At 45.9% G+C, this 27022-nt stretch overlaps 2 pseudogenes across 2 annotated transcripts; one reads left to right on the top strand and one right to left on the bottom strand.

Annotated features, from left to right (window-relative positions):
• Positions 1-8836: 8836 nt before the first annotated feature.
• LOC308237218 (FIGNL1-interacting regulator of recombination and mitosis-like) lies at positions 8837-16260 on the bottom strand (annotated as a pseudogene). Its single transcript has 4 exons — positions 16208-16260; positions 10423-10527; positions 9733-9848; positions 8837-9005 (listed from the first exon to the last, which is right to left on the bottom strand). The product of its transcript is annotated as an FIGNL1-interacting regulator of recombination and mitosis-like (transcript).
• Positions 16261-18260: 2000 nt separating this feature from the next.
• LOC308237217 (histidine protein methyltransferase 1 homolog) lies at positions 18261-23860 on the top strand (annotated as a pseudogene). The gene is made up of 3 exons: positions 18261-18327; positions 21441-22077; positions 23400-23860. The product of its transcript is annotated as a histidine protein methyltransferase 1 homolog (transcript).
• The last annotated feature ends 3162 nt before the right edge of the window (positions 23861-27022 follow it).

Here is a 27022-nt window from a genome sequence, read left to right as displayed (position 1 = left end):
TTCCTCTCTGAAATCAATAAAAATATATTGAAAAAATAAAACACTGAATAAGATTAAAATAGTTTTAGCATCTATAAATTTATATATTATAAGTACATAGTTTTATAAAGTAGCAAAATACTAGTATACATGAGGTCTATAGTAATTAACTAGAATATCTGACACAAGAAAAAATGTAATTTCAAGATCTTTCTAAACAATGAGGCTTTCTAACCCATCACAATATGACTGGATAGAAACAGCATACCTGCTACCTGGATGAGCTCATACGACTGGCTCTGTGTACCACCGGGTCTGTGCACACCGGGTCTGTGCACACAGGGTCTGTGCACCACTGGATCTGTGCACACCGGGTCTGTGCACACAGGGTCTGTGCACACCGGGTCTGTGCACACCGGGTCTGTGCACCACCACGTCTGTGCACACTGGGTCTGTGCACACAGGGTCTGTGCACCACCACGTCTGTGCACACCAGGTCTGTGCACACCAGGTCTGTGCACCACCACGTCTGTGTATCACCACGTCTGTGCACACAGGGTCTGTGCACCACTGGGTCTGTGCACACTGGGTCTGTGCACTACCCCGTCTGTGCACCACCTGGTCTGTGCACACAGGGTTTGTGCACACCTGGTCTGTGCACACAGGGTCTGTGCACACAGGGTCTGTGCACACCGGGTCTGTGTACCACCTGGTCTGTGCACACTGGGTCTGTGCACTACTGCGTCTGTGCACCACCTGGTCTGTGCACACCGGGTATGTGCACCACCATGTCTGTGCACACAGGGTCTGTGCACCACTGGATCTGTGCACACCGTGTCTGTGCACCACCTGATCTGTGCACACAGGGCCTGTGCACACCGTGTCTGTGCACCACCTGGTCTGTGCACCACCTGGTCTGTGCACCACCGGATCTGTGCACACTGCGTCTGTGCACCACCTGGTCTGTGCACACCGTGTCTGTGCACCACCATGTCTGTGCACACAGGGTCTGTGCACCACTGGATCTGTGCACACCGTGTCTGTGCACCACCTGATCTGTGCACACAGGGCCTGCGCACACCGTGTCTGTGCACCACCTGGTCTGTGCACACAGGGCCTGCGCACACCGTGTCTGTGCACCACCTGGTCTGTGCACACAGGGCCTGTGCACACAGGGTCTGTGCACACTGGGTCTGTGCACCACCTGGTCTGTGCACACAGGGCCTGTGCACACAGGGTCTGTACACACTGGGTCTGTGCACCACTGCATCTGTGCACACAGGGCCTGTGCACACAGGGTTTGTGCATATGGAGCTGAGAGGGCAGCTTATCCATGACGACAACCAGCTGGAGACACTGCAGAAACTGCAGTTCACATGGAAGCTCTTACAGGCAATGAAAACACATTCATCACATACGACAAATTGGTAAAAACATATTCTACATCTTTTCAGCAGAAACTTGATGTGATATGTAAAGAAATTAGAGGTGTAATTTTTTAAGATGAGAAATTTGTTCCAAGAAGAAAAAAGTATAAGAAATTTTAAATAAAAAATTTGAAACTTAAAAAAAGATGCCTACATAAGGGAAGATAACCCTGTCTCTAACATGTCATCTATACTAATAAAAGGGTAACATGCAAATTGGTTGGGACACCCTCACAGTAACGACCGAACAGCAGGCTGAATGGGGCGACCAGGCCAGCAGGGGGGTTAGTGAGGGATGACCAAACGACTGAACAGCAAGCTGCATGAGGCGACCAGGCTGGCAGGCGGGGCAATGAGGGGCGACCAGGCCGGCAGAGGAGGAATTGAGGGGCGACCAGGCCGACAGGGGGGGGGCAGTTGGAGGTGACCAGGCTGGCAGGGGAGGCCAGAGGGGTGACCAGGCCGGCGGGGGGGGGGGGGCAGTTGGGGGAGACCAGGCCGGCAGGGGGGCAGTTGGCGGAGACCAGGCCGGCGGGGGGAGGCAGTGAGGGGCAACCAGGCTGGTGGGGGCACAGTTGGGGGTGACCAGGCTGGCAGAGGGGGGCAGTGAGGGGCAACTAGGCTGGCGGGGGGGGCAGTTAGGGGTGACCAGGCTGGCAGAAGGGGGCAGTAAGGGGCACCCAGGCTGGTGGGGGGGGGCAGTTAGGGGCAACCAGGCCAGCAGGAAGAGGCAGTTAGGGGTGATCAGGCTGGCAGGGGAGGCAGTTATGGGTGATCAGGCAGGCAGGCAGGCAGGTGAGTAGTTAGGAGCCAGCAGTCCCAGATTGTGAGAGGGATGTCCGACTGCCGGTTTAGGCCCGATCCCTGGAATCGGGCCTAAACTGGCAGTTGGACATCCCCTAAGGGGTCCTGGATTGAGCAGAGCCAAGCCTTCTGCTTGCTCCGTGGCTGCAGCCATTTCTGTTGGGATTTATTTATCTTCTATAATTGAAACTTTGTAGCCTTAAGTGGAGGCCAAGGCAAGCCAGGGCTGCATAAGTTTGGCTTCCTCCATCGCCGTGGGCAACCCAAGCCTCCTGCTCTCTCCAGCTCCGTGGCTGCCGCCATTTTTGTTGGGATTTATTTATCTTCTATAATTGAAACTTTGTAGCCTTGAGTGGAGGCCTGGGCCCACCAGGGTGTGCGGAAAGCTTGGCTTCCTCCATTGCCGGGGAAACCCAAGCTTCCTTCTCGCTCCATGGCTGCAGCCATCTTGGTTGGGTTAATTTGCATACTTGCTCCTAATTGGCTGGTGGGCATGGCTTGTGGGTGTAGCAGAGTGATGGTTAATTTGCATATTACTCTTTTATTAGATAGGATTTTAAAAAATCAAGTATATAACACAAGCATATCCCATCTTGATTTACTGAACTGTTTAGAACAGAACGTTTGCATCCCAATGCCAACAAAGAATGGGCTGGGACATAAGCAAGGAAGATTATTATCCAATGTTTCAAAACACCAAACACCCATACTTCCTTTCTTTAAATAAAATGAGAAAAATACTGACTAAAAACTAAATGTAGCAGGCAATAAATCTACGTGTAGGCAATAAATATAAAGTATACTTCTTTTCAGAATATGAATTTCTACAAGCAATGTTTTATAAATAAAAGCAGGAATTACAGTGGAAATAAAATTTGTATCAAAGAGTCTTACAAATACATTTTCCTATCTTTACAGAAAAACGAAATCATTGGTGGATAAAAGACTATATGTTAGAGAGGAAGGGGAACAAAAGAAAAAAAAAAGAAAAAATACTATGTGCTAAAAAGTCTAACACAACATTCATTTTAAAAGCACATTCAAGACTTAGCAGAGAATGAATATCTTGTCAATTCTAGTGGCTGTTATGAATTGAACACATTCCCCAAGTCCTAATCCTTAACACCTCAGAATGTGACTTTATTTGGAAATAAGGTCACTGCAGATGTAATTAGTTAAGATGAGGTCTTACGGGAGTAGGCTGTGCCCTTCATCCAACCGACCGGGTCCTACATGAAGATGTGCGGACGCAGGGAGACCCTCCATGTGACGGTGGAGGCAGAGATCAGGGTTGCACAGAACGCCAGCCAATCCAGAAGCTCAGCAACAGGCACGGAGCACACTCTGCCCCACAGTCTTCGAGAGAACAAAGCCTGGCTGACACATTTCAGACTAGAACTGAGAGAGAATAAGTGCCATTTTATTTAAGCCTCCTAGTTTGTGGTAATTTGCTATTGTAGCCTGGGAAACAAAATAGAGGGACTGATATATTCATAATCCGCACACAGCTAATTAAATCTAGTGGTTTTATTTAGACATTTTTTAAAAGAAGGTGCAAACACTACTTGGAAAACTTGAATAGTTTGATTCCTCAATAAATATCAATAGTGAACAGGAGAGGGCGCTGCTGATCAGAATTTAGAGTAAAGAAGCAGAAACTCTACAGGCCATGGCAAAGCTCCATTTCAGGCAAGGTCAATGTCGGTCCCAAATGTTCCCAGATAAGGAAGAACATGAATACATGCTTGGAAGTTAGGAGAATTTACCATTTAAATTTTTATATTCACCTGCAAAGAGTTGATATGAGCTGAACTTGTACACTTTAGTATAAATAGCCACCCAGGCAGGCACCCTCTGAACTTCTTTTCTTCCACTACAGACTATCCCAGGGGTGGGCAAACTTTTTGACTCGATGGCCACAATGGGTTCTTAAACTGGACCGGAGGGCCGGAACAAAAGCATGGATGGAGTGTTTGTGTGAACTAATATAAATTCAAAGTAAACATCATTACATAAAAGGCTACGGTCTTTTTTTTTTATTTCAATAGTTTTATTCATTTCAAACATTTTAACAAGAAGAATGTAAACACTAATTATTATAATTTGAAACTTCAAAAAATGGAGGAATCATAGCACAATAACATACCTTATATTGAAGATGGCAAAGGCAAAATAAAATTGCCTAACAAAGGAAAGGTACAAAAGCCTTTCAAATTAAACTTAAATATAATAAAATAATTTAAAACTAAAACAAATAGAAAAGAACAAAATGTGCAAACAGTAAATTAAACATTTCCTTTAGTGCAACTTCCAAATTATGCCCGGGACGTAGATGTAGATGGCAATGTAGACTGGGTTGAAAGGTTTTTGGTCTTGAAAACATCAACTTCAGTGGGAACAGTGTTGTTGGTCTCCTTTTTAGCTAATGCTCTGATCCTGTGCTCTCCAGGGGCGTGTCTCCCTACATCACCACGATAACGTGTCTACGCATTCCCTGGGTGATGTCGGGGACGGGGACGCGTCCGCGGGCATTACAAGGAGCCTCTGGAAGATGGAGAGGTTGTTCCTTCTACTGAATGGGGATATAAATCCGCCCACTCAGAAGAAGGAGCTGTGGCCGTGTTTCCCGACGTTGCCATGTTAACACTGCTGCTGGTGAAGGAGCGGAGGGGAGAGCAAGAGAACCCTCCGCTCTTTCGGCTCCGCGGGCGGATAGAACAGCCGAACGGGCCGTAGTTTGCCCACGGCTGGGCTATCCTGTTGCGTGGGCTTTTCACATCTCGCTCCAGTCCAGGAGCCTCTGTCTAATCTTACTCTCCAAGCACTGCCTAGCTGGTGCTGTGGTGTCGGGATAAGCAAGAAGGAACTGGAGGAAGGGGAGAGGGGAGTCTGGGGCTGAGGATACAGGTGTACACCACAGAGGTGGAGAGTGAACCTTCCTGCCATGACACGGATGCCCAACCAAATGCCTCTCCCTTCAGCCAGGTCAGGGGAAACCAGAAAGTGTACACGAAGGAAGTGGGGATGAAAAAACAAAAAGGGAAGAGAAAGGGGGATGTAAGGGGAGGACAGATAGGAGAAACAAGAGGGAAAAGGTCAGTCCCTTCCTGAGCTACTCACCTCCTGGCAACTCCTCTCCAACTCTCAGCCTCCGCTAGCATGTCCTCCCAGGTCACCCCGCCCAGCAGTTGCCACCAGTGTTTAGGGACTGGATGAGTGTCCACACCTCCTGCCCCCCGGGTGCACGGCAGTAAGAACAGGTACAAAGAGGCCCCTCGTCACAGGCGGAGAAGGCAGAGCCCGGAGAGGATGAGGTGGTCACTCTTAGCAGAACGGGGTAGATTTTAAGCAGTTGAGTGACATGATCTGATGATGCTTTTAAAAGATCATCCTGAATGCTGGGTAGAAAGTGAAGTGGAAGGGGTAGGAGTGGAAGATGTTTGTGGATGGTGGTGGTGACAATAGTGATGATGGTGATACAGCTAATTGGCTGAGCACTTATGTGTCTGCCATGCACCACTCCAAGCATTCCAACCCAATAAACTCAACTGTCACTACTACACCCACCAAAAAAGTATCACTGCCAACTACTCCAGTCTTCAGAGGAGCAAACTAAGGTTCAGGGGAGTTAACCAAACTGCCCCAGTGTTCAGGAGGAGTAAGTTATTTCAGAACAGATCCAAACAAAATGCAGTATGGCTCTGAGCTGACACTTCTGACCACTGCTCTGCTACTTGTTGGCAAAAGCACTAAGACCTGAAAGCTCTCCACGACCTTTAATGTTCTGTGCGTGTGGGTAAAGCGGAGGTTCTAACCACTTGCGTCTCAGCTCATATCCTCCTGCACAGAAAGTGATGGACGCTGTGGGCACTCTCCCTAGTAACCCTTCCTAATGCTCCAGGGAAAACCACTTTGCAGTGGAATTTAAGTAGAACAACTCCTGCTTGTAATTAAGTGCTTATATTCAGCCTAAAAATAGGGGACTTAACAGTCTGCTAAACAAAAGTAGCAGCAGGCTAACTAGGGAGAATTTTTTAATTTTAGAGGCAGCAGGGTGAAGTCCAATTTGGCCTGGCAGCTACATGTAGGATTATGTGGATTACCAGACAGCAGGGAGTGAACATTATATACACCTACAGGAGATGTTTTAAACGCCATCTAATAAGAATAATTAAGATTTGAGATATGGAAAATTACAAAAAGTGAAAACAAAGAAAAACTTAACTATAAATTGCTAAATGTTGGCATGAAATGCATGATCCCTACTGGAAATAACAGAGCAGATATCCAACAATGAATGAATAACTACAAAGAAAGATAATAGAACACTCAAAACATTCAAATGTCATGAGTATCACCTAAATTTAAAAATACCTACTGAACAATTTTTGTTGTTGTTGTTAATCCTCACTGCAGGGTATTTTTCCACTGATGTTTAGAGATAGAGGAAAGGAGGGGGAGAGACAAGAGAAACATCTCGATGTGAGAGATACATTGATTGGTTGCCTCCCACATGCACCCCAACCAGGGCTGGGGATCAAGCCTGGAACCAAGGTACCTGCCCTTGACCAGAACTGAACCCGCGACCCTTCAGTCCAAGGGCCAATGCTCTATCCAAACTGACTAGGGCCCTCCTGAATAATCTGACATTTGTTAAAATAGGTAACCCAGTTTGCAAAAATTTTGTCAAAATAATTATTAAAAATAAGTGTCACACTTTTGTTGTTATACATTACTAGAGGCTTTGTGCATGAAATTCATGCATTCAGGGCGGGGGCGTTCCTCAGCCCGGCCTGCGCCCTCTCACAGTCCTGGAGCCCTCGGGGGATGTCTGACTGCCGCAGAAGTGGGAGAAGCTCCCGCCACCACCACTGCGCTTGCCAGCCGTGAGCCCGGCTTCTGGCTGAGCGGCGCTCCCCCTGTGGGAGCACACTGACCACCAGGGGGCAGCTCCTGCATTGAGCATCTGCCCCCTGTTGGTCAGTGCGCATCATAGCAACCGGTCATTCTGCTGTTCAGTCAATTTGCATATTAGCCTTTTATTACATAGGATGGCAAATTAACTTCTGAAGTTTATACCTACCTTATGACATAAATAAAACTAAAGTGTTTAGTGGAATCTAGTTGTAGCCCATTATAACTGAAATGTTCTATATGTACATATTTCTACTTTAAAATGACAAAATGAACCGAAGGAAAGAAACCCTATCAAGGAAGAATTAGAACTAATTTGCACAGTTCTCATGTAAGGCTTCTACTCTGTCTGTGGCAGATTATTTACAAAAATGCCACAATAACTTCCCTTTCTGTGTCCACACTCCTGGGCAGTCCCCTTTCACACAGACTCTGGGCTGAGCCGTGTGATTGGCTTTGGCCAACTGGACCATAACAAATGTACGACAAGCAGAGACTTGAAAATGCTTATGTACGGGGGCTTGCCCTCTCTTGCTGCTCTGAGAAACCCTGAGGCCACGCCAGGTGACAGGGCCCGGCTAGCCTGCTGGATGATACGCTACACACAGCTGGCTCAGTACTTCTGGCTCTTCTGACAGCCAGATGTGAGTGGGCTCACTGACCACACACACGAGTGAGCCCTTTCTGCCACGTGGAACAGCGATGGCTGTCCCAGCTGAGCCCAGCCTAAACTGCTGACTCAGAATAAATAAAACAGTGGTTGCTTTAATCCAATAGATTTTGGAGTGGTTTGCTACAGAATAAAAGGAACCTAGTATGCGTCACAAAACCAATTTACTCTCTTCTCACTGAGTGATGAATGCAATCTTTGACCTGATTGCTTTCCAAACTGGGTCATAACCTATTAGTGAGTAAAGTCAATCCTTTAAAAATCAAACAAATATAACAAAATATATCATATGTACATGGGTTTTATTTCATGTGTAATTAATAAATGTGGTGCACATATACGCATTGACGAACATACACATACACATGTAATCATATGTGCTCTGAGGAGGAATGCAAACTACATTTCATACTATGAGTTCTGGTTTAGAAACTGAAAGCCACTGTCTCCGAATCTGAACTACTTCAGAAGGTATAAAGCAGCATACCTTTCTTTGTTAATCATTGTGGGAAAATTACCTACTATGAACATTAACTGAAGATACAAATCTAATGTTAAGGCCAACTTTAAATTCTAAAATTTAAGATTAAAAATTTACCTGGGCCCTGGCCAGCGTAGCTCAGTCATGGAAGGCGGTGGGCACATATCCAGGTTGCAGGTGTGATTCCAGGTCGAGCACATATGGGAGGCAACTGATTGACGTACACATAAGATACCATGAATCATGCCCTGGCTGGTTTGACTCAGTGGACAGAGCGTCAGCCTTTGGACTGAAGGGTCTCAGGTTCAATTCCAGTCAAGGGCACATACCTGGGTTGTGGGCTTGATCCCCAGTGTGGAGTGTGAAAGAGGCAGCAGATCAATGATACTCTCTCATCATTGATGTTTCTATATCTCTCTCCCTCTCCCTTTCTCTCTGAAATCAATAAAAATACATTTAAAAAGAGATACAATGAATCACAAGAAACAACAGTAGGTTCAAGAATTTAACCGATATACAGTGCAGAGTCAGTGCACGTCGCATATTAAGTGGTAAGTTTCTTCACTCACCAATTACCATATTTAAAATGCCATCGTTCTCATCAGCTCCAGGCCCATGCAGACCATCCCCAGCAGTTCCCTCAGCTGCTTGTGGAGAGAACAGGCCTCATTGAAAAGAGCCTGGAGGTCTGAATGAGGGGTAAGCACCCAGAATAGACAGATGCACTATTTTGCTCAAATAAATAAAAATGAGAGAAGAAGCAAATCATAAAAAGCTCAAAAGCCAAATTTACTTTCACTCATGCTATCAGAGATCATCAATTTAATGCTTTTCACTGACTCACATCTTCATCCATTAAATAAATGTTTAGGGAACAACCATTAAATACAGCGTACTTCAAGAGATACAAGCACGCATCAAATGGCTAACTTCCAAGACCCTGCAAATACAAGACTGAGGGAGAGATGGCAATGTGGCACCCTATCACCAAATAGAAGCTTTAACGAACTAACCATGTTCAATCACCCAACAAATAGTATCAAACCTGCCTGTGACCCACCAATCCCAGGCCAGCCGTTATGCTTTAAAGCTGCCTCAGAAACACAGAGACGAACTAACGGGTGAATGGCTCTTCACAACACCTAATCATTAAGGAATTCATCCCAAAGGTCAGGACAGAACTAGTTCAGGATTCCTGTGACTCAACACAATCCTATCACTTCTTTCTTTATGGAGAGGAAACAGGATAAAACAAACAAAAGGCAAAAGCCCACTTTTTATCACTCCTTATAACCACTTACTTTAAAGTATTTACATACGTGCTTTTAATTCTATGGCAAAGTCTATCCCAATAATACAGGATGAAATGTAAAATCTTATGTACAAATACTATTGTACTCAGCCCCTTTGCCCATGGATTCTAGGCCACTGAAAGAGTACCCGGACCCATTACTCACCTTACAATGTAGGAAGGTACTTCTGATTACATGCAGGGCTGAGGAGGGGAGACTGGGTGTTTTCTAGGATGTATAGCACAGACATGCTGAACACATCCTGCAAGAGCTCCTACGACCTGCACATTGTCTGGAAATAAGGACGTACGTTTCATTCAGAATATACTTTTTGTGCATCTAAAAACTGTCAGACTGGGCACTAGGGTAGAGCAGTGAACAAGATGGACACTCTGTACCTCTGTTCACAGAACTTCAGTCTATCGGAATTACAAATACCGGAACTACAAATACCGGAACTACAATACCGTAACTACAAATACCGGAACAACTTCTGTCTATCGGAACTACAAATACCGGAACAACTAGCTAGCCATCTGGTAAAAAAAAAAAAAAGTTGGAATTCTAACCCACACATCAAAAAATATGGCAGCACTCTGCCCATATGCTTTGAAATTACAGGTAGGGCATGCTTTCTCAATCACTCATATTCCTTTAAGAGTTTAGTTGTTTACTCAGCACAAAATTGTCTTAAAAAACTCAGAATTTATGTTTCTGTATTCATATATTTAATTCTATAAACATAATTGCAGTACTAGGCATCACATAAAGAACATAAGGCTAACTAATATCAGTGTAAAAATTCTCGCACTCTTTGAGCTCTCATTCTCTCCTTTTTTAAGACATTGGAGTTACTTGTAAAATATTCTGTAGGGTGGTCTGGATGTCAAAGTTTTGGCTTGATAGCTCTCTGGCTTGGCTGGCTAACTCATACATCACGTCAGCAAATAAATTCACAGTCTGTAAAGACAAAGCAGTTATTAATAAGAATAGAAATCACTAGAAAAGGAAAGCTATCTTTTAAAAAAATTCAGATGATTTTTATTTTGCATCAGCAACACCTTTGGGATATTGTCTAGCTTAACAACTGCACCTAAATAAGTTTAAAATATGTACATTATCTATATACTAGAGGCCCAGTGCATGAAATTCGTGCGGGGGGGGGAGGGAGGGGGTACCCTCAGCCCAGCCTGCACCCTCTCCAATCAGGGACCCCTTGGGGGATGTACGACCGCCAGTTTAGGCCGGATTGGGCCTAAACCGGCAGTTGGACATCCCTCTCACAATCTGGGACCACTGGCTCCTAATGGCTCACCTGCCTGCCTGCCTGATCGCCCCTAACCACTTTGCCTGCCTGCCTGATTGCCCATAACCCCTCTGTCTGCCTGATCGCCCCTAACCTCTCTGCCTGCCTGCCTGATTGCCCCTAATCACCTCTGCCTGCTTGCCTGATCACTCCTAACTGCTCCCCTGCTGGCCTAGTTGCCCCCAATGGCCCTCCCCTACTGGGCTGATCTTGCCCCCAACTGCCCTCCCCTGCAGGCCTGATCTCACCCCCAACTGCCCTCCCCTGCTGGCCAGTTTGCCCCCAACTGCCCTGTCCTGCAGGCCTGGTCGACCCCAACTGCCCTCCCCTGCAAGCCTGATCTTGCCCCAACTGCCCTCCCCTGCCGGCCTGATTGCCCATAACCCCCTACCAGCCTGATCTCGCCCCCAACTGCCCTCCCCTGCTGGCCTGATCACCCGTAACTGCCTCTGCCTCAGCCCACACCACCATGGCTTTGTCCAGAAGGAAGTTGGATGTCCAAAAGACCCGGTCTAATTAGCATATTACCCTTTTATTATTATAGATAGATTAGAGGCCCAGTGCACGAAATTCGTGCACGGGGGTGTGTGTCCCTCAGCCCAGCCTGCACCCTCTCCAATCTGGGACCCCTCTCACAATCAAGGACTGCTGGCTCCCAATTGCTCGCCTGCCTGCCTTCCTGATTGCTCCTAACCCCTTCTGCCTGCCAGCCTGATCACCACCTAACCACTCCCTGCCAGCCTGATTGATGCCTAACTGCTCCCCTGCCAGCCTGTTTTCCCCTAACTGCCCTCCCCTACAGGCCTGGTCACCCCTAACTGCCCTCCCCTGCAGGCTTGGTCACCCCTAACTGCCCTCCCCTGCAGGCCTGGTCCCCCCCCAACTGCTCTCCCCTGCAGGCCTGGTCCCCCCCACCCCCAACTGCTCTCCCCTGCAGGCGTGGGTCCCTCCCAACTGCTTTTCCCTGCAGGCCTGGTTGCCCCCAACTTCCCTCCTCTGCCAGCTTGGTCACCCCTAACTGCCCTCCCCTGCAGGCTTCATTGCCCCCAACTGCCCTCCCTTGCAGGCCTGGTCCCTCCTAACTGCCCTCCCCTGCTGGCCTGATCGCCTACAACTGCCCTCCCTTGCAGGCCTGGTCCCTCCCAACTGCCCTCCCTTGCTGGCCATCTTGTGGTGGCCATCTTGTGTCCACATGGGGGCAGGATCTTTGACCACATGGGGGCAGCTATCTTATGTGTTGGAGTGATGGTCAGTTTGCATATTACTCTTTTATTAGATAGGATAGAGGCCTGGTGCACGGGTGGGGCCAGCTGGTTTGCCCTGAAGGGTGTCCCGGATCAGGGTGGGGGTTCCCTTGTGGGGTGGGGTGGCCTGGGCGAGGGGCCTGTGGTGGTTTGCAGGCTGGCCACGCCCCCTGGCGACCCAAGTGGAGGCCCTGGTATCTGGAGTTTATGTATCTTCTACAATTGAAACTTTGTAGCCTGGAGTGGAGTCAAGCCTTCTGCTTGCTCCGTGGCGGCAGCCATTTCTATTGGGATTTATGTATCTTCCATAATTGAAACTTTGTAGCCTTAAGCGGAGGCCTGGGCCGGCCAGGGTGTGCGGAAAGCTTGGCTTCCTCCATTGCCGCGGGCAACCCTAGCCTGCCGCCATTTCTGTTTGGGTTTATGTATCTTCTATCATTGAAACTTTGTAGCCTTGAGTGGAGGCGTAGGCCGGCAAGGGCAGGCGGAAAGCTTGGCTTCCTCCATTGCCAGGGAAACCCAAGCCTCCCTCCTGCTCTCTGTGGCCGTAGCCATCTTGGTTGGGTTTATCTGCATATTCGCTCCTGCTTGGCTTGTGGGCGTGGCTTGTGGGTGTAGTGGAGTGGTGGTTAATTTGCATATTACTCTTTTATTAGATAGGATTACATAGGATAGGATTGCTTAAATGGGGCGGGGAGCCTTTTTCAGCAGGAGGAGATGCTCTTGGCAGACAAAAATACATAATCCCTATATCTGGACTGATAGCCAGCTATATGCACTATACTGCCAAACCGGTCATTAAAAAATTGAGCCACTTTCTTACACCTTACACCAAACAGCTGTTGCCCTTAAAACCCCTCCTCAGCCCCCACCTTAGGTTCTGCCTTTGCAACTCACCCAGATTAGGTTCTGATTGGTCTGTTTCTATGCCAGTCAGCATCTCTGGGCCTATCTCCAGGCCTCTCTCTGGGCCTGATCTGCAGCCTCCGTGACAGCTGCTGATCAGGCCCCACTGCTCTCTCTCTCTGGGCCTTACCAGCAGCTGCAGTGGCTGTGGATCAGGCCCTGCCTCTCTCTCGGGGCCTCTTTCCCAGCCTGATCCACAGCCGCTGCTGCAGCAGCAAGGTTGTTAGGCCTCCGGCCAGCAGGGGAGGCTAATGACTTTGCCATGCCCGCCTAGCCTTGCCTCTCCCCCACCACCCTGCCTGCCCATCGGCTGACAGCCTTGCTGTGATAGGAGCCTGTGGGCTGCAGGGGAGGGACTGAGAGGTGCTCCATGCACTTCCTGGTGGTCATCTGTCTGGTCGTTTTGGTCGTGACAGCCCCTGGCCTTTTATAATGTAGATATAAAAGTGTAATATGCAAAGCAACTGGATGGTGGAATGACCGGTCGGCTATGACGCACACTGACCACTAGGAGGCAGACGTTCAACATAGTAGCTGCCCCAGCCTGCCTCTTGGTCTCTCCCCTCAGCTGGCAGACTCCAACTGCCCAATGGGGAACGGGGAACCAGAGGTGGGTGGCAGCAGATGCAAGTGGCGCCGGGGTCCCTATCATCCCGCTGGTTGCCCCACACACAGAGGGCGACCAGTGGCGGTGGCGGCGGCTGCAGTGGCGGGGAGGCGGGGCCAGCTGCTGGCAGCTGGGGAAGATCGGCTCTGATCGCAGGCCAGGCCTAGGGACCCTACCCATGCACAAATTTCATGCACCAGACTTCTAGAATATATATAACATATACAGTGGTATGTGAAACAGTTTATTCTTATATAATTATTAATTATTGTATTATTTTCCATATGAACAATTGTAAACCTACTTTTGCCCCACCTGTATAGTATATATAGTAATTCTACAGTACAATTTCTCAAGAGAGACCTCAAACAGAAATTGACTTATTTTCCATTTCTGTGGTTTGAATCTAACAACTATTTTGAAAAATCACTCACCGTTCATTTTGGTGTGAAATAACAAACATAGGTGCTACTCTTTTCATAATAAAAGATGACGTTCTTAACCAATCAACATGCATATGGGCACTTAAAAGGGTAGTTTCTGGTAGTGGTAGTGAATTTGTGCTCAATCTCCTATTCACTTGTATTATAACCAATTTTCCTCTTCAATCAACTCAAAATACAGTTCCTGGGTGAGAGGCACAGTATGTGACCTCAGAATCAGGTATTTTGCCTGTGAAAAGTTAGCCACCTTAGGATCTTAATGCTAGGCCCTTTCTCAACAACTTACATGGCCCACACATTGCAGGAATAGGCACCCGGGCAGCAGCACAAGGTGATTAAAGAGGACACCGCTAAGAAGCTTTTTATGTAAAAAGCTTTATTGTCTATGTAGAGAATAACCGAGTGAATGTGAGTAAAAGGAATTCTGATGGTTATCTGCCTCAAAGCTAAACTTAGAAGAAATCCATTCCAATAAGAGAAAAAGTTATTTTAAGTATGTTTCATTTTGGCACCAAAGTACCTTTACTTCTCTCAATTTAAAAAAGTGACTGCTTTTCAGAGAAAAAGTGTATCATACACCTAAAAAGTAATAATATAGTCTCTAAATATAATATTTTCTCTTAGTTATTTCATTTTTCCAGTATTCCAGCCTTTTTTATCCTGACTTTTTTATTTATTTTTCTTTATTGTTGAACCTAAAGCTTCTTTAATAAACCTTGGGTACATTTTTCTAGACAATGCTATGTAACAATCTTTACTTATAAAAGGGTAATATGCTAATTAGACTGGACATCTAATTAGCATATTACCCTTAATAATATATCTTCTGGACGTCCTTCCGGACAAAGCCATGGTGGCGGGGGCTGAGGCAGAGGCTCTTAGGGGCGATTAGGCTGGCAGGGAAGAGTAGTTAAGGTGATCAGGCAGGCAGGGGAGAGCAGTTAGGGGGATCAGGCCAGCAGGGGAGAGCAATTAGGGGGATCAGGCAGGCAGGAGAGCAGTTAGGGGGATCAGGCTGGCAGGCAGAGGTGGTTAGGGGCAATCAGGCAGGCATGGGAGAGCAGTTAGGGGGATCAGGTTGGCAGGGGAGAAGTTAGGGTGATCAAGCCGGCAGGGGAGAGCAGTTAGGGCGATCAGGCCACAGGGGGGAGCAGTTAGGGGGATCAGGTAGGCAGGAGAGCAGTTAGGGGGATCAGGCTGGCGGGGAGAGCAGTTAGGGGGATCAGGCCAGCAGGGGAGAGCAATTAGGGGGATCAGGCCGGCAGGGGAGAGCAGTTAGGGTGATCAGGCAGGCAGGAGAGCAGTTAGGGAGATCAGGCTGGCGGGGAGAGCAGTTAGGGGGATCAGGCTGGCAGGCAGAGGTGGTTAGGGGCAATCAGGCAGGCATGGGTCCCAGATTGGAGAGGGTGCAGACTGGGTTGACAACCCCCCCTCTGCCGTGCACGAATTTCGTGCAATGGGGTCTAGTCCTATATAATAAAAGCGTAATATGTTAAGTGTCCAACTGATCAGTCGACCATTTGGTCGACTGCTCGACCAGTAGCTATGATGTGCACTGACCACCAGGGGGCAGATGCTCCAACCAGTTGGTTAGCTTGCTGATGGGGGCCAGCCGATCAGGACTGGGCGAAAGGGCCAGACACTCCCTGGGGCCCTCCTGTGGCCCCTCCCTGGCCTGCTGGCCCCCATTGGCTCTGATCGGGACTGGGTGAGCTGGCCCCGATCGCCAACCAGGCTGAGGGACCCCACCCATGCATGAATTCGTGCACCAGGCCTCTAGTTACTAATAAACTTGGCAGAGAAGACACAACAAAGGGACTTGCTACCTTCATCATCCACCCCAATTTTCATTTAATAGCATTAAAGTAGAAGAGTACTTAAAATTAACTACAAATAATTTAAATTCACTTAGTCAAGGCTCCATATTATCTGAAAATATAATAGTTTTTCATCAATGAATTATTCTAATACCATCATATTCTCATGAGATATTTTTTATTACTTTATTTGTATGACAAATATGTTTGATACTTAAAAAAAAAAGCCACAATTAAGAATGATCTAAAACAGAGGTTGGACTTGAACAGCCTTTGTTTTGTAACCTGTATGTTGATTAAGATAATAGTACTGTGTCTTTGTCAGCATTTATGAAAAGAAAGTCTGTTCCAATGTCAGGTGGTTCATATGAGGTCAAAAATTTTCTACAATGATTTTCAAAAATTCTATAAAGCAAAATAGTAACACATTTTGTAGGAATGTTACCATATTTATCTGTGTATAAGAAGCTATTTTTTTTCTAAAATCATTAGACTGAAAATCAAGGGGCTTCTTATACACGGAAGTCAGCAGGGGAGGGAGCCGTGTGGGTGTGTAGCTGCCCATACCTTGTCAAATAGGCTTTCTCCAATCACAAACCTTACTGTTACTGACATCAGCTGATGCTGTAATTGGAGAGTGTGCAGATGCAACAGGGACCGGAGCATTCTCAGCATATAAAGATGTCAAAAAATAGATAAATACCAGTAAGTGATTGTCTTACTCTGCAAAATTCAAACTGCATGTAGTAATCAGTTATGCAAAAGAGCATGAAAACAGAGCTGCAGAGAGACAATTTCGACCACCTCCCACTGAGTGTATGATCAGACAGTGGAGAAAACAGGAAGAACAACTCCTTAAAATGCCAAAAATGAAGAAGGCCTTAAGAGGAAAACCAGCAAAATGTTTAAAATATTGATTTCTTAATTTTGGGTTGGAAAAGGGGGGGGCATCTTATACATGGAAAAATATGGTAAGTCATGTCAGCCAACAAAGATCATTGCTCTTTCCAAGTGGGAGACTATGTAAACACAACCAACAGAAAACATTGTACAGTTTCAAATGCCATAATCTATTAAGGGAAACTCTTATGTAACTGAAATAATAGCAAAATAAAAGGGAGAATATGTCCAGCAATTGAGGACATGATTGAGGACACTTAATGGATGTGGGTACCTTGACTGCATAGGATCTGCAAATACTCTTGGAAAGTATTTAAAAACCATAAAAAATGTTTACAGTACTTTAAAATTAAAAAAAAGGTCCCAAAATACTATCCCAATTCTAATATATGTAAACATGTACGCACAAAGAATAATAAGGCAGTCTGGCAGGGATGTACAGAAATGAGATGAGAATGTCCTCTTTTAAAATCGTAACCATTTCAGATCCATGGGTGTTTTCTAGTTTTTCTGCATGTTTTAAATTCTCTACAATGAATATGTATAATTAATACTCAAGATAAAAGATAATTATGTTACTTAAAAAATTAGACCCCAACAGGCAACATAGATTAAAAATTATAAACTAATATTCCACAACCATTCTAACTCAAGATAAATGTAAACTCTACGGTCTAATCTTTACTCTCTACCTTCTCTCCTGACTAAATAAGTAAATCACATCAAGTAAGAGCGATGAAGACAGAGATGAGAAAGTCAACTTTTTCCAAATGACAAACATGTCTTCACCTAAATAATCCACTTTCTGTAACCTAGAAACTATTTCCTAAAGCTACTTCACATGTTGGAGGTTGAAAGCAGGTTATGTAAGTTATGTGTCACATGGTCTAACCACGGTTTAACTGGCATATAAAGCTTACACTGTGCTAATACATACATTTAGTAAACAGAACATGTTTGCTAGCTATTGAAACTGGAATTTAAAACAAGAAAAAAGAATCTCCCATAACCCCATCTCACTCGTAAGATTTTTTTCTGAAACTTAATGCTGCATATATATATTTTTTATAGTCATTAACTTAGAGTCTGGTAAGATAGAATTTGCCTTATGCAAAATTTTCAACAAAGCTAAAAAATAAATCTAGCCTCTTCAAAAATTAAACATGTTATGAAGACAAGCAGGTAAAAACGAGAATCATATGTAAAGTACAAAACATGAAAATAATTACGTTCCAGTGATGGAACCGTGGATTTATTGCAAACTTTAATTTGTTGAAAATTGTGTTGAAAAGAAATATCATCTAATGAGACTTACAGGCATTTAAAAAACGTATTTCTAGCTCTTTATGCAATGCTTAGTATGTGCCAGGCACTGTTCTAGGTGCTGGGATAAACGGTGAAAACAAAACCCTGCTTTATGAACTTTACGGTGATGTGAGGGCAAGTGAAAAATAAACAAGACTGCTGTTCATGGTAAAGTACAGCGTGAAGTCAGAGACAACAGAACTTGCTGATTGGATGGATGTGCAGATCCAAGGTCTGTGAAACCATTTACAGTTAAGGTCGCACCTAACATTGTCGATAGGTTCTGCGACTTAAAGCAACACCTTGTGTAATGAAACCAATTTTTCCATAGGCTAATTGATATAAACGAGTTAAGTTCTTATTTTATAATGAAATGACTTGGAACAAAATTGTTATTTGAGCGCTAGCCGGTTTGGCTCAGTGGACAGAGCGTCGGCCTGTGTTCGATTCTGGTAAAGGGCACGGACCTCGGTTGCAGGTTCCTCCTGACCCGGGCCCTGGCCAGGCCTTGTAAAGGAGGCAACCAATCGATGTGTTTATCTCACATCAATATTTCTGTCTTTCCCTCTCTCTAAAAAGCAATGGAAAAATATCCTCTGGTGAGGATTAAAAAATAAAATTTGTTATTCGAGGATCTGCTGTATTTCCATGAAGTAACCAGGGTAAGAACAAGTTTGGGTCCTTCTAAATGTGTGAGATGAGAACCAGGTGGGAATGTTGACTTTCAATGACTTAAGTCCCCTGCAAGTTTGAGGAGAAGAGAAGCCATGTTCCTTCTTTGTTACCGCAAAGCCTGCCACCCTGCCTGATACATACCGGTTAGGGACCCATTACATGTGTTTCAGAAGGAGAGCTACTGTATTTTGTTTCCCACGTCGCAATCCTTGAGGATGGTGCTCCATGTCTGCACCAGGACCAAAAAGGCTCTGGTACCTGGTGGCAGTGTGCTAATGGCAGTGTTGAGACTCTTAAGTGAAGGACATTTTTTTCTTTTAAGTAGTTTTATGTTGAAAGTGAGCGCAAAGGCATAAAAATAAACAAGAGTTATCTTCTAACATGAAAGGCTGGGACTCCAGGCACATTTACAACCACAAAAGGCGCTAGACCGCTGAAGAATGGTCTGCCCCTGAACCACGGGGCACCGAGCAACTCAGCCCCAGCAGATGGACCCAAAACAAAATTTAGCAACTCCTAACCAGCAGCACAGGACACGAGGTGGGGAGGGTTAGGGAGGGCATGTCAACATCTTTACAGACTTGGCACCACGGCAGAACTGCGTCCTTTAGTTCTCACAACCCGGGGGAAGGCGTATTCACATCCACCACCCGCCTCAGCGGGAGTAGTTCAGTGTCTGTCTCTCTGCCTCGTCCAGCTGAGTCAGGCTCGCCTTACAGCTCAGGCCCGAGTCCTTGCCTCGCCCGCTCTCCGCGAAAAGTATTTACACTTGATTGCACGTGACGAGTACAAAAACCTCCAAGGCGCAGGGGATGGACGAAAACGCCACTTCCACGGCCGCCACCACGGGGCGGGCACCTCGGCGAGCCCCGCAGTCCCAGAGGCAGGCGTGCCCGGCTCCTGGACACACGACCCGCGCTGGCCCTCCCTCCCTCGCTGCTCCACCCGAGAACCGAGGGTCAGGCTACGGAGCACAGCTCGCGCCGGTGGGGCGCGACCGGCCGCGGAGAAAGGTCGGCACCTGCCTGCACTCCTTTCTGGGTGCCAGCGACAGCGGAAGACAGAGGGGCCGAGACAGGACAGCCCGCAGCTCCGGCGCGCGGCTCCCGGGCCAGCGTTCAGTCCTCCAGGGGGACGGCGCTCCCGAGGCTGCTTTCGCCCGAGGGCCACTTCAAACAGCCCGCCACCGCCGAGACCTGAAACGAGCCGTCCCGACAAGCCTTGCGAGCGCTCTGCCAGCGCCAGGACCATAGAGAGGGAGCGGGCTGCATTCCTTTTGAGCTCAGGCTCCACACCGGCTGGGAAAAACCGGGCTGGTCTGGCCCGCGGAGGACTCGACTCACTGGTGCGCGCTGTTAGCCCGCACTACCCGGCCGCACGTCGGGCTTCTCCGCCCCAGCTGGGAGCTTGGCAGCCTGCGGGCATCTCCAGGTCTGGGTCGCAGTAAATGTTACATTGAATTGCTTTGGGGAGGCGAGGGCCGGAGGTCCTGAGATTTAATCCCTGGGTCCCAGTGGTCTTTGAGATTGCACATCTGGGGTGGGGCTGAACCCAGGACCTGCAGCGGGTACAAAGGGGCACGTTTCTACCCATTAACCGTGTGACCCTACTTTGTACATCTTGTGTAATGGGCATAGAGACCCCACCTGCCAGAATTGTGCCATCCGAAGCAGGTCTAGCACCACAGATACAGACAAGAGTCTCAGTCAGGTTGCCTCCACTTTGTACCGGCCTTTGCAAACGTTCAGTGCCCTTATTTTGTGTTTGTCCTGCCACCAAACTAACCTTTACTGATGACTCCAAAATCACCCACTCCCACACGCAGAGGGCTGCTGGTCTCCAGAGTGTCCTGAGGTCACGTGGATGAGCCTGCACCGAAGCAGAGCCGCACAAGTTTTCACAGGGCTGCACATTTACCTCAATGAACTCTGGCCTGGCTGAGGTGGCTCAGTGGTTGAGTGTCGAGGTATGAACCAGGAGGTCATGGTTGGCTCGACTCTCCGTCAGGGAACATGCCTGGGTTACAGACTGGATCCCCAGTGTGGGGCGTGCAATGATTCTCTCTCATCATTGATGTTTCACTCTCTCTCCCTCTCTCTCTCCATTCTTCACTCTCTAAAATAAATTTTTAAAATCCCCACATATTTTAACAAAACAAAAACAAACAAAAATACTTGGGACTCCTGTTACTTGAAACAGGAACAGACAGCAAGAGTTAGGCTTGTCATTTTCTGCCCCCCAAAATTTGGACTTCATATATTTTCAAGTTGTTGCTATTGTTCTTTAATTGTTTTTACTCTTCGTTCTCTAATCCAGCTGTTGACCCTTGAGGGGTTGTGTGTTTCCAAATCTCTTTATCCCCCTCACAACTTTTATATAAAAAGCAACTAGCTGTATGGGGTGGGGAGAGGGGCAGAGTTATTGTTTAATATTATATTTCAAAGAAATGTGTCATTTTGCTTTTTAATAACAATTTCATTTCTTTTCCCCTCCAGACTTAAACTGAAAGAAAAGCAAAGATCTCTAAAAAGTCATTTGGAAACATCTCTAAATATCTATAACTGTGTATAAGCTCTTAAAGAGAAATTGACCCAAATGAAACTACTTTGAATAACAGAGACAGGTTTATAACCGAGATAGGTTTATGTCAGTGTCATCAATTCTATCCAGAATTGGAGGAGCCTCCCTTTGAATTGAAGGATTGTGCTAGGATCACCTACCAATTTAATTTCACTATAGAAGGCCATCTGGAAAATGAATCAACTTCCCTTGGAGGGAGAGCTTCGACCCTGAATTCTTCCAAAAGAGTCTCCATTCTCAGAAAGTCAAAAAGGGAAACAAAAGGACACAAAATGTTCTACAGAGCAGCAGTCTTACTGGCCTTGCAGTTCCCTCTCAAGGCACACAGAACTCACTCAATGCAGCTAACAGTTCAGGGAACTTGGAGCCTCATGAAAAACAGCTTTGTTTGAGACTTGCCAAAGAGCATAGAAAATAAAGTAATAGAAACATTACCAGCTCGCTAGTATATTAATGTATCAGTAGTAAAAACCATCTTATTGAAAGAGAACTTCCCTGAAGAAAACATAGTGTCAAAAACCCTTTCTTCTCACTCTGATCGGATTACTGGTGTTTGTGGGGGAGGCTTAGAAATCTCCTTTGTACCTTAGACTTCCTGGCTTATTTCACAGTCTCACATGAAATTTGCTGGGGGGAAAGTGTTGGATCTTGGCTGTAGATCAGGGTTGCTGGGTATAATTGCACACAAGGGAGGGGTCAAAGTAGTTCATTTTCAAGATTATAACAATGCTAGAGGCCTGGTGCACGAAATTCATGCATGGGGAGGTGTGTCCCTCAGCCCAGACTGCACCCTCTCCATCTGGGACCCCTCCTACTGGGATCGGGCCTAAATAGGCAGTCAGACATCCTTCTCACAATCCAGGACAGCTGGCTCCCAACTGCTCGCCTGCCTGCCTTCCTGATTGCCCCTAACTGCTTCTGCCTGCCAGCCTGATCACCCTCTAACCTCTCCCCTGACAGCCTGATTGATGCCTAATTGCTCCCCTGCCAGCCTGTTTGCCCCTAACTGCCCTCCCCTGCAGGCCTGGTCACCCCTAACTGCCCTCCCCTGCTGGCCTGGTCACCCCTAACTGCCCTCTCCTGCAGGCCTGGTTCCCCCCCACCCCCCAACTGCTCTCCCCAGCAGGCCTGGATCCACCGCAACTGCCCTTCCCTGCAGGCCTGGTTGCCCCAAACTTCCCTCCTCTGCCAGCCTGGTCACCCCCAACTGCCCTCCCCTGCTGGCCTGATTGCCCACAACTGCACTCCCTTGCAGGCCTGGTCCCTCTCAACTGCCCTCCCTGGCTGGCCATCTTGTGGCGGCCATCTTGTGTCCACATGGGGGCAGGATCTTTGACCACATAGGGGCAGCCATCTTGTGTGTTGGAGTGATGGTCAATTTGCATATTGCTCTTTTATTAGATAGGATAGAGGCCTGCTACATGGGTGGGGGCCGGCTGGTTTGCCCTGAAGGGTGTCCCAGATCAGGGTGGGGGTTCCCTTGGGGCATGGGGCGGCCGGGGCAAGGGGCCTATGGTGGTTTGCAGGCCGGCCACACCCCCCAGCAACCCAAGCGGAGGCCCTGGGACCGGGATTTATTTATCTTCTATAATTGAAACTTTGTAGCCTTGAGCGGAGCCAAGCCTCCTGCTCATTCTGTGGCCACAGCCATTTTTGTTGGGATTTATTTATCTTCTATAATTGAAACTTTGTAGCCTTGAGCGGAGGCCAAGGCAGGCCAGGGCTGCAGAAGCTTAGCTTCCTCCATCACCGGGGGCAACTCAAGCCTCCTGCTCTCTCCAGCTCCGTGGCTGCCGCCATTTTTGTTGGGACTTATTTATCTTCTATAATTGAAACTTTGTAGCTTTGAGTGGAGGCCTGGGCCTGCCTGGGTGTGCAGAAAACTTGGCTTCCTCCATTGCTGGGGAAACCCAAGCCTCCTGCTTGCTCCATGGCTGCAGCCATCTTGGTTGGGTTAATTTGCATACTTGCTCTTGATTGGCTGGTGGGTGTAGCTTGTGGGTGTAGCTGAGTGATGGTTAATTTGCATATTACTCTTTTATTAGATAGGATGGTGATTGATGAAGTAGCCTTATCTAACGTGGTGGCTAACTCTGCTTTGGAAGATGAAGAAGATGATGCAAACAAGCCAGCTGTGAAAAGATGCAGGAAATCAAAAGTAGCACAAGAACTAGGTCAGTGCTATTCTTTTCCTGGGTTGTGGTCTGAGTGTTATAAACTTGTACTAACTGTGAAAAACTCTGAAAAATATGATCTCATTCTCACATCAGAAACCATTAAACAACCCAGATTATTATGGTACTTTGCACCAAACATTCCATTCATTGTTAAGTAAAAATGGGTGGGTGCTTTTGGCTAGTAAAGCACATTATTTTGGTGTAGGTAGAGGTATTCATCTGTTTCGGAAGTTTGTTGAAGAAAGGAATGTATTTGAGACTAGAACACTTGAAAAACGTGATGAAGGACTAAAAAGATTCCTAATGGAAATGACTTTTAAGCACCCTAGTTAATGTCTACAGAGCATCCTAAGTGAAATAAATACAACTAAAAACTTGTTTTGAAAGTTTAATTACTGCATTATAATTAATATCTCCATTTTATAGACAAAGAAATTGAGACTCAAGGAAGTAATTGGATCCCCATCACATTTCTCACCTTGAACCAGATTCTAAACTGAGGTCTACTTAAAAGCTTTTCTCAGGAGAGATTTAAAATGGCAGCAGAGTAAGTGGACGCTGCATGGACATGCTTCCAGGAACAAACTGGAATTACAACTAAAATACAGAAAAACTTCCTGAACAATTCTTGAGCTGAGCCATTCATTAATGCAGCAGAGGACATCTTTCCCACATAGACATTTGCCTTGCCTGGGGGTGGGGGGAAGACAGTTGATACACCCTATTGGAAAACATCTTGCCCTAAGACCACTTAAGAGATTAAAAATAACAATTAGCCTCCAGGCAGAAGCAACTGCCCCACCCTGTTGAAAAAAACTCTCACCACACCTGAGGATGATTGCCTGGGGGGCAATTCAAGTTGGAATGCTATCAGTCTGTAGGCAGAGGTGGTCTCTGGAGGCTTTGAGTCTATGCCCGATCTAATTAGTCAGAAATAGCCTTTAACACTGTCCTACACTAGTGATTCAGAGGTGTAGAGGATCTACCTAATGCATAGTCACAAACCCAAAAAGAAAGCCAAAATGAGGATACAAAGAAATAACCCCAAATGAAAGAACTAGAAAATTCTACAGAAGAAGAGATAAAGGAAGCAGAGATAAGAAATTTATCTGAATCAGAGTTCAGAGTAATGATGGTAAAAATGCTCAACAGCATGAAAAAAGATATGTAACTATGAAAAAAGAATAGTCTGAGATAAAGAATGACATAACACAAATAAAGGACACATTGGAAGGATTACACAGCAGATTAGGGGAAGCTGAGGACCGAATCAGTGAATTAGAAGACAGAGTTGAAAATAACATTCAATCAGAGAAACAAAAAAGAAAAAACACTTAAAAAACAGGAAGACAGCTTAAGGAAGGAGCTGTGAGACAATGTGAAATGTAATAATATTAGACTAGCAAGTGTGCCAGAAGAGGCGGAAAGGGAGAAAGGCATAGAGAAGGTGTTTGAAGAAATAATGGCAGAAAACCTCCCTAACCTGGTAAAGGAAAAAGTCACACAGGTTCAGAAGGCACAGAGAACCCCAAACAAGAAGAACCCACATCCAGACACATCATACTTAAAATGCCAAAAATTAAAGACAAAGAGAGAATCTTAAAGGCAGCAAGAGAAAAGAAAGCTGTACCTACAAAGGAGTTCCCATAAGGCTGACACCTGATTTATCATCAGAAACTCTACAGGCCAGAAGGGAATGGCATGAAGTACTCAAGGTAAAGGAAAGCAAGGATCTGAGACCAAGATTACTATATCCAGCAAGGCTATCATTCAAAATAGATGGTCAAATAAAGAGCTTCCCAGACAAAAAAAAAAAAAAAAAAAAAAAAAAAAAAAAAAAAAAAAAGGCTAAAGGAATACATCACCACCAAGCCAGAATTACAAGAAATGCTAAAGGGATTGCTGTAATGAGAAGAGGAAACAGAGAGAGAAACCTAGCCATACAGAATTAAAATGGCAATAAATAAGTACCTATCAATAATGGCCCTAAATGTAAATGGAATAAATGCTTCAATCAAAAGGTATAGAGTAGCTGAATGGATACGAAAACATTACCCAACTCTATGCTGTCTACAACAGACCCACCTCAGAACAAAAGACACACACAGGATGAGAGTGAATGGATGGAAAATTTTTTTCCATGCAAATGGAAAATAAAAATAAAGCTGAAGTAGCAATATTCATACGTGACAAAATAGACTTTAAAATGAAGGCCATCACAAGAGACAACAAATGTCACTACATAATACTAAAGGGATCAATCCAATAAGAGAATATAACCCTGGTAAACATATATGCACCCAATATGGGAGCACCAAAATATAAAAAACAAACAAACTTCTAGAGGACAGGAAAAGAGGCCAACAACAATACAGTCATAGAAGGGGATTTTAACACCCCTCTGACTTCACTGGACAGATCTGCCAGACAAAAACTTAACAAGGAAATAGAGACTCTAAAGGACACACTGGATCAGATGGATTTAATTGACATTTGTAGAACATTAGTGTTCTGCTACATGGATTTGTGTACATTGAAAGGAAATTAATTAGAAGAAAAATTTTAATATCGCTGTTCACCCTTTTTCTATAACAGAAGTGTCAACCAAATTCACAACTGACAATGACAGATCAAAACACACATGTGCGATTGGCACCAGCAAGAGCTTTACATGTATTTCACATGCTTGAGTTAACTTAGCCTTTTATAGATATAGAATAAACTTGCTTAATTAGACCTGCTTTCTGATTTAGCTAAACTTTTTCCAGCCCAGTGAAGCACCCCAACTTCTCTTTCAGGTAATTGTCAGCAACACAGCAGTAAATATCAACATGAAGCACATTATTATTGTAGATCATGCAGGGAGAACAAAGGGTAAAATATTTAACTGTAGCAGTGTTTGACTATATTCTGCAGTGAGAAAACCTGAAGTCATTTTCAAGGTCCACCATTTCTTACTTCTTTTCAGCTGGGTCAAGTTTCTAAGCTTTCTAAATCTGTTTTCCGGCTAATGAAAATAGGATTCCACTGAGTCTCCTATCTACCTACTCCAGGACTTCTGTGAGGATCAAATGAGATGAGGCATGAGAAAATGCATCACAAACATTTGGTTAAACTGTAAAATATTTGCACCTGGCTATAAAGCAAGTCAGGTTCCTGAGCCGAAGAAACTGCAAGGAGGCTAGTCGCTAGGGAGAGGAAGCTGGGTGTTGCTATGTGACATCATTACCCAGTGCCCACAGCGACCGTTTCTGGTGTGGGCTGGGCTGTGGGCCACATTTTGCACCAGGGGGTCTTGGCAGTGTTGGCTGCGATTTGGTGGGGTGTTGCTCTGGGGTGGTGGTGGGGCCTGTGTTCCACTTGGGGGAAGCCGATTGTTGGTTTGTTGGTGCCAGGTCCATGGCGCCATTTATTTTTAAATGGCCAGTGTGCATCATGGCAGCTCCTGTGTTGAGCATCTTCCTCCTGGTGATCAGTGCGCATCATAGCTACTGG

The sequence above is a fragment of the Plecotus auritus genome (genome assembly GCF_963455305.1).
Source record: "Plecotus auritus genome assembly, chromosome: 12".
Taxonomy (NCBI): Eukaryota; Metazoa; Chordata; class Mammalia; order Chiroptera; family Vespertilionidae; genus Plecotus; species Plecotus auritus.
The sequence above is the reverse complement of the archived record's forward strand: the minus strand, read 5'-3'. Positions and strand labels throughout refer to the sequence as shown.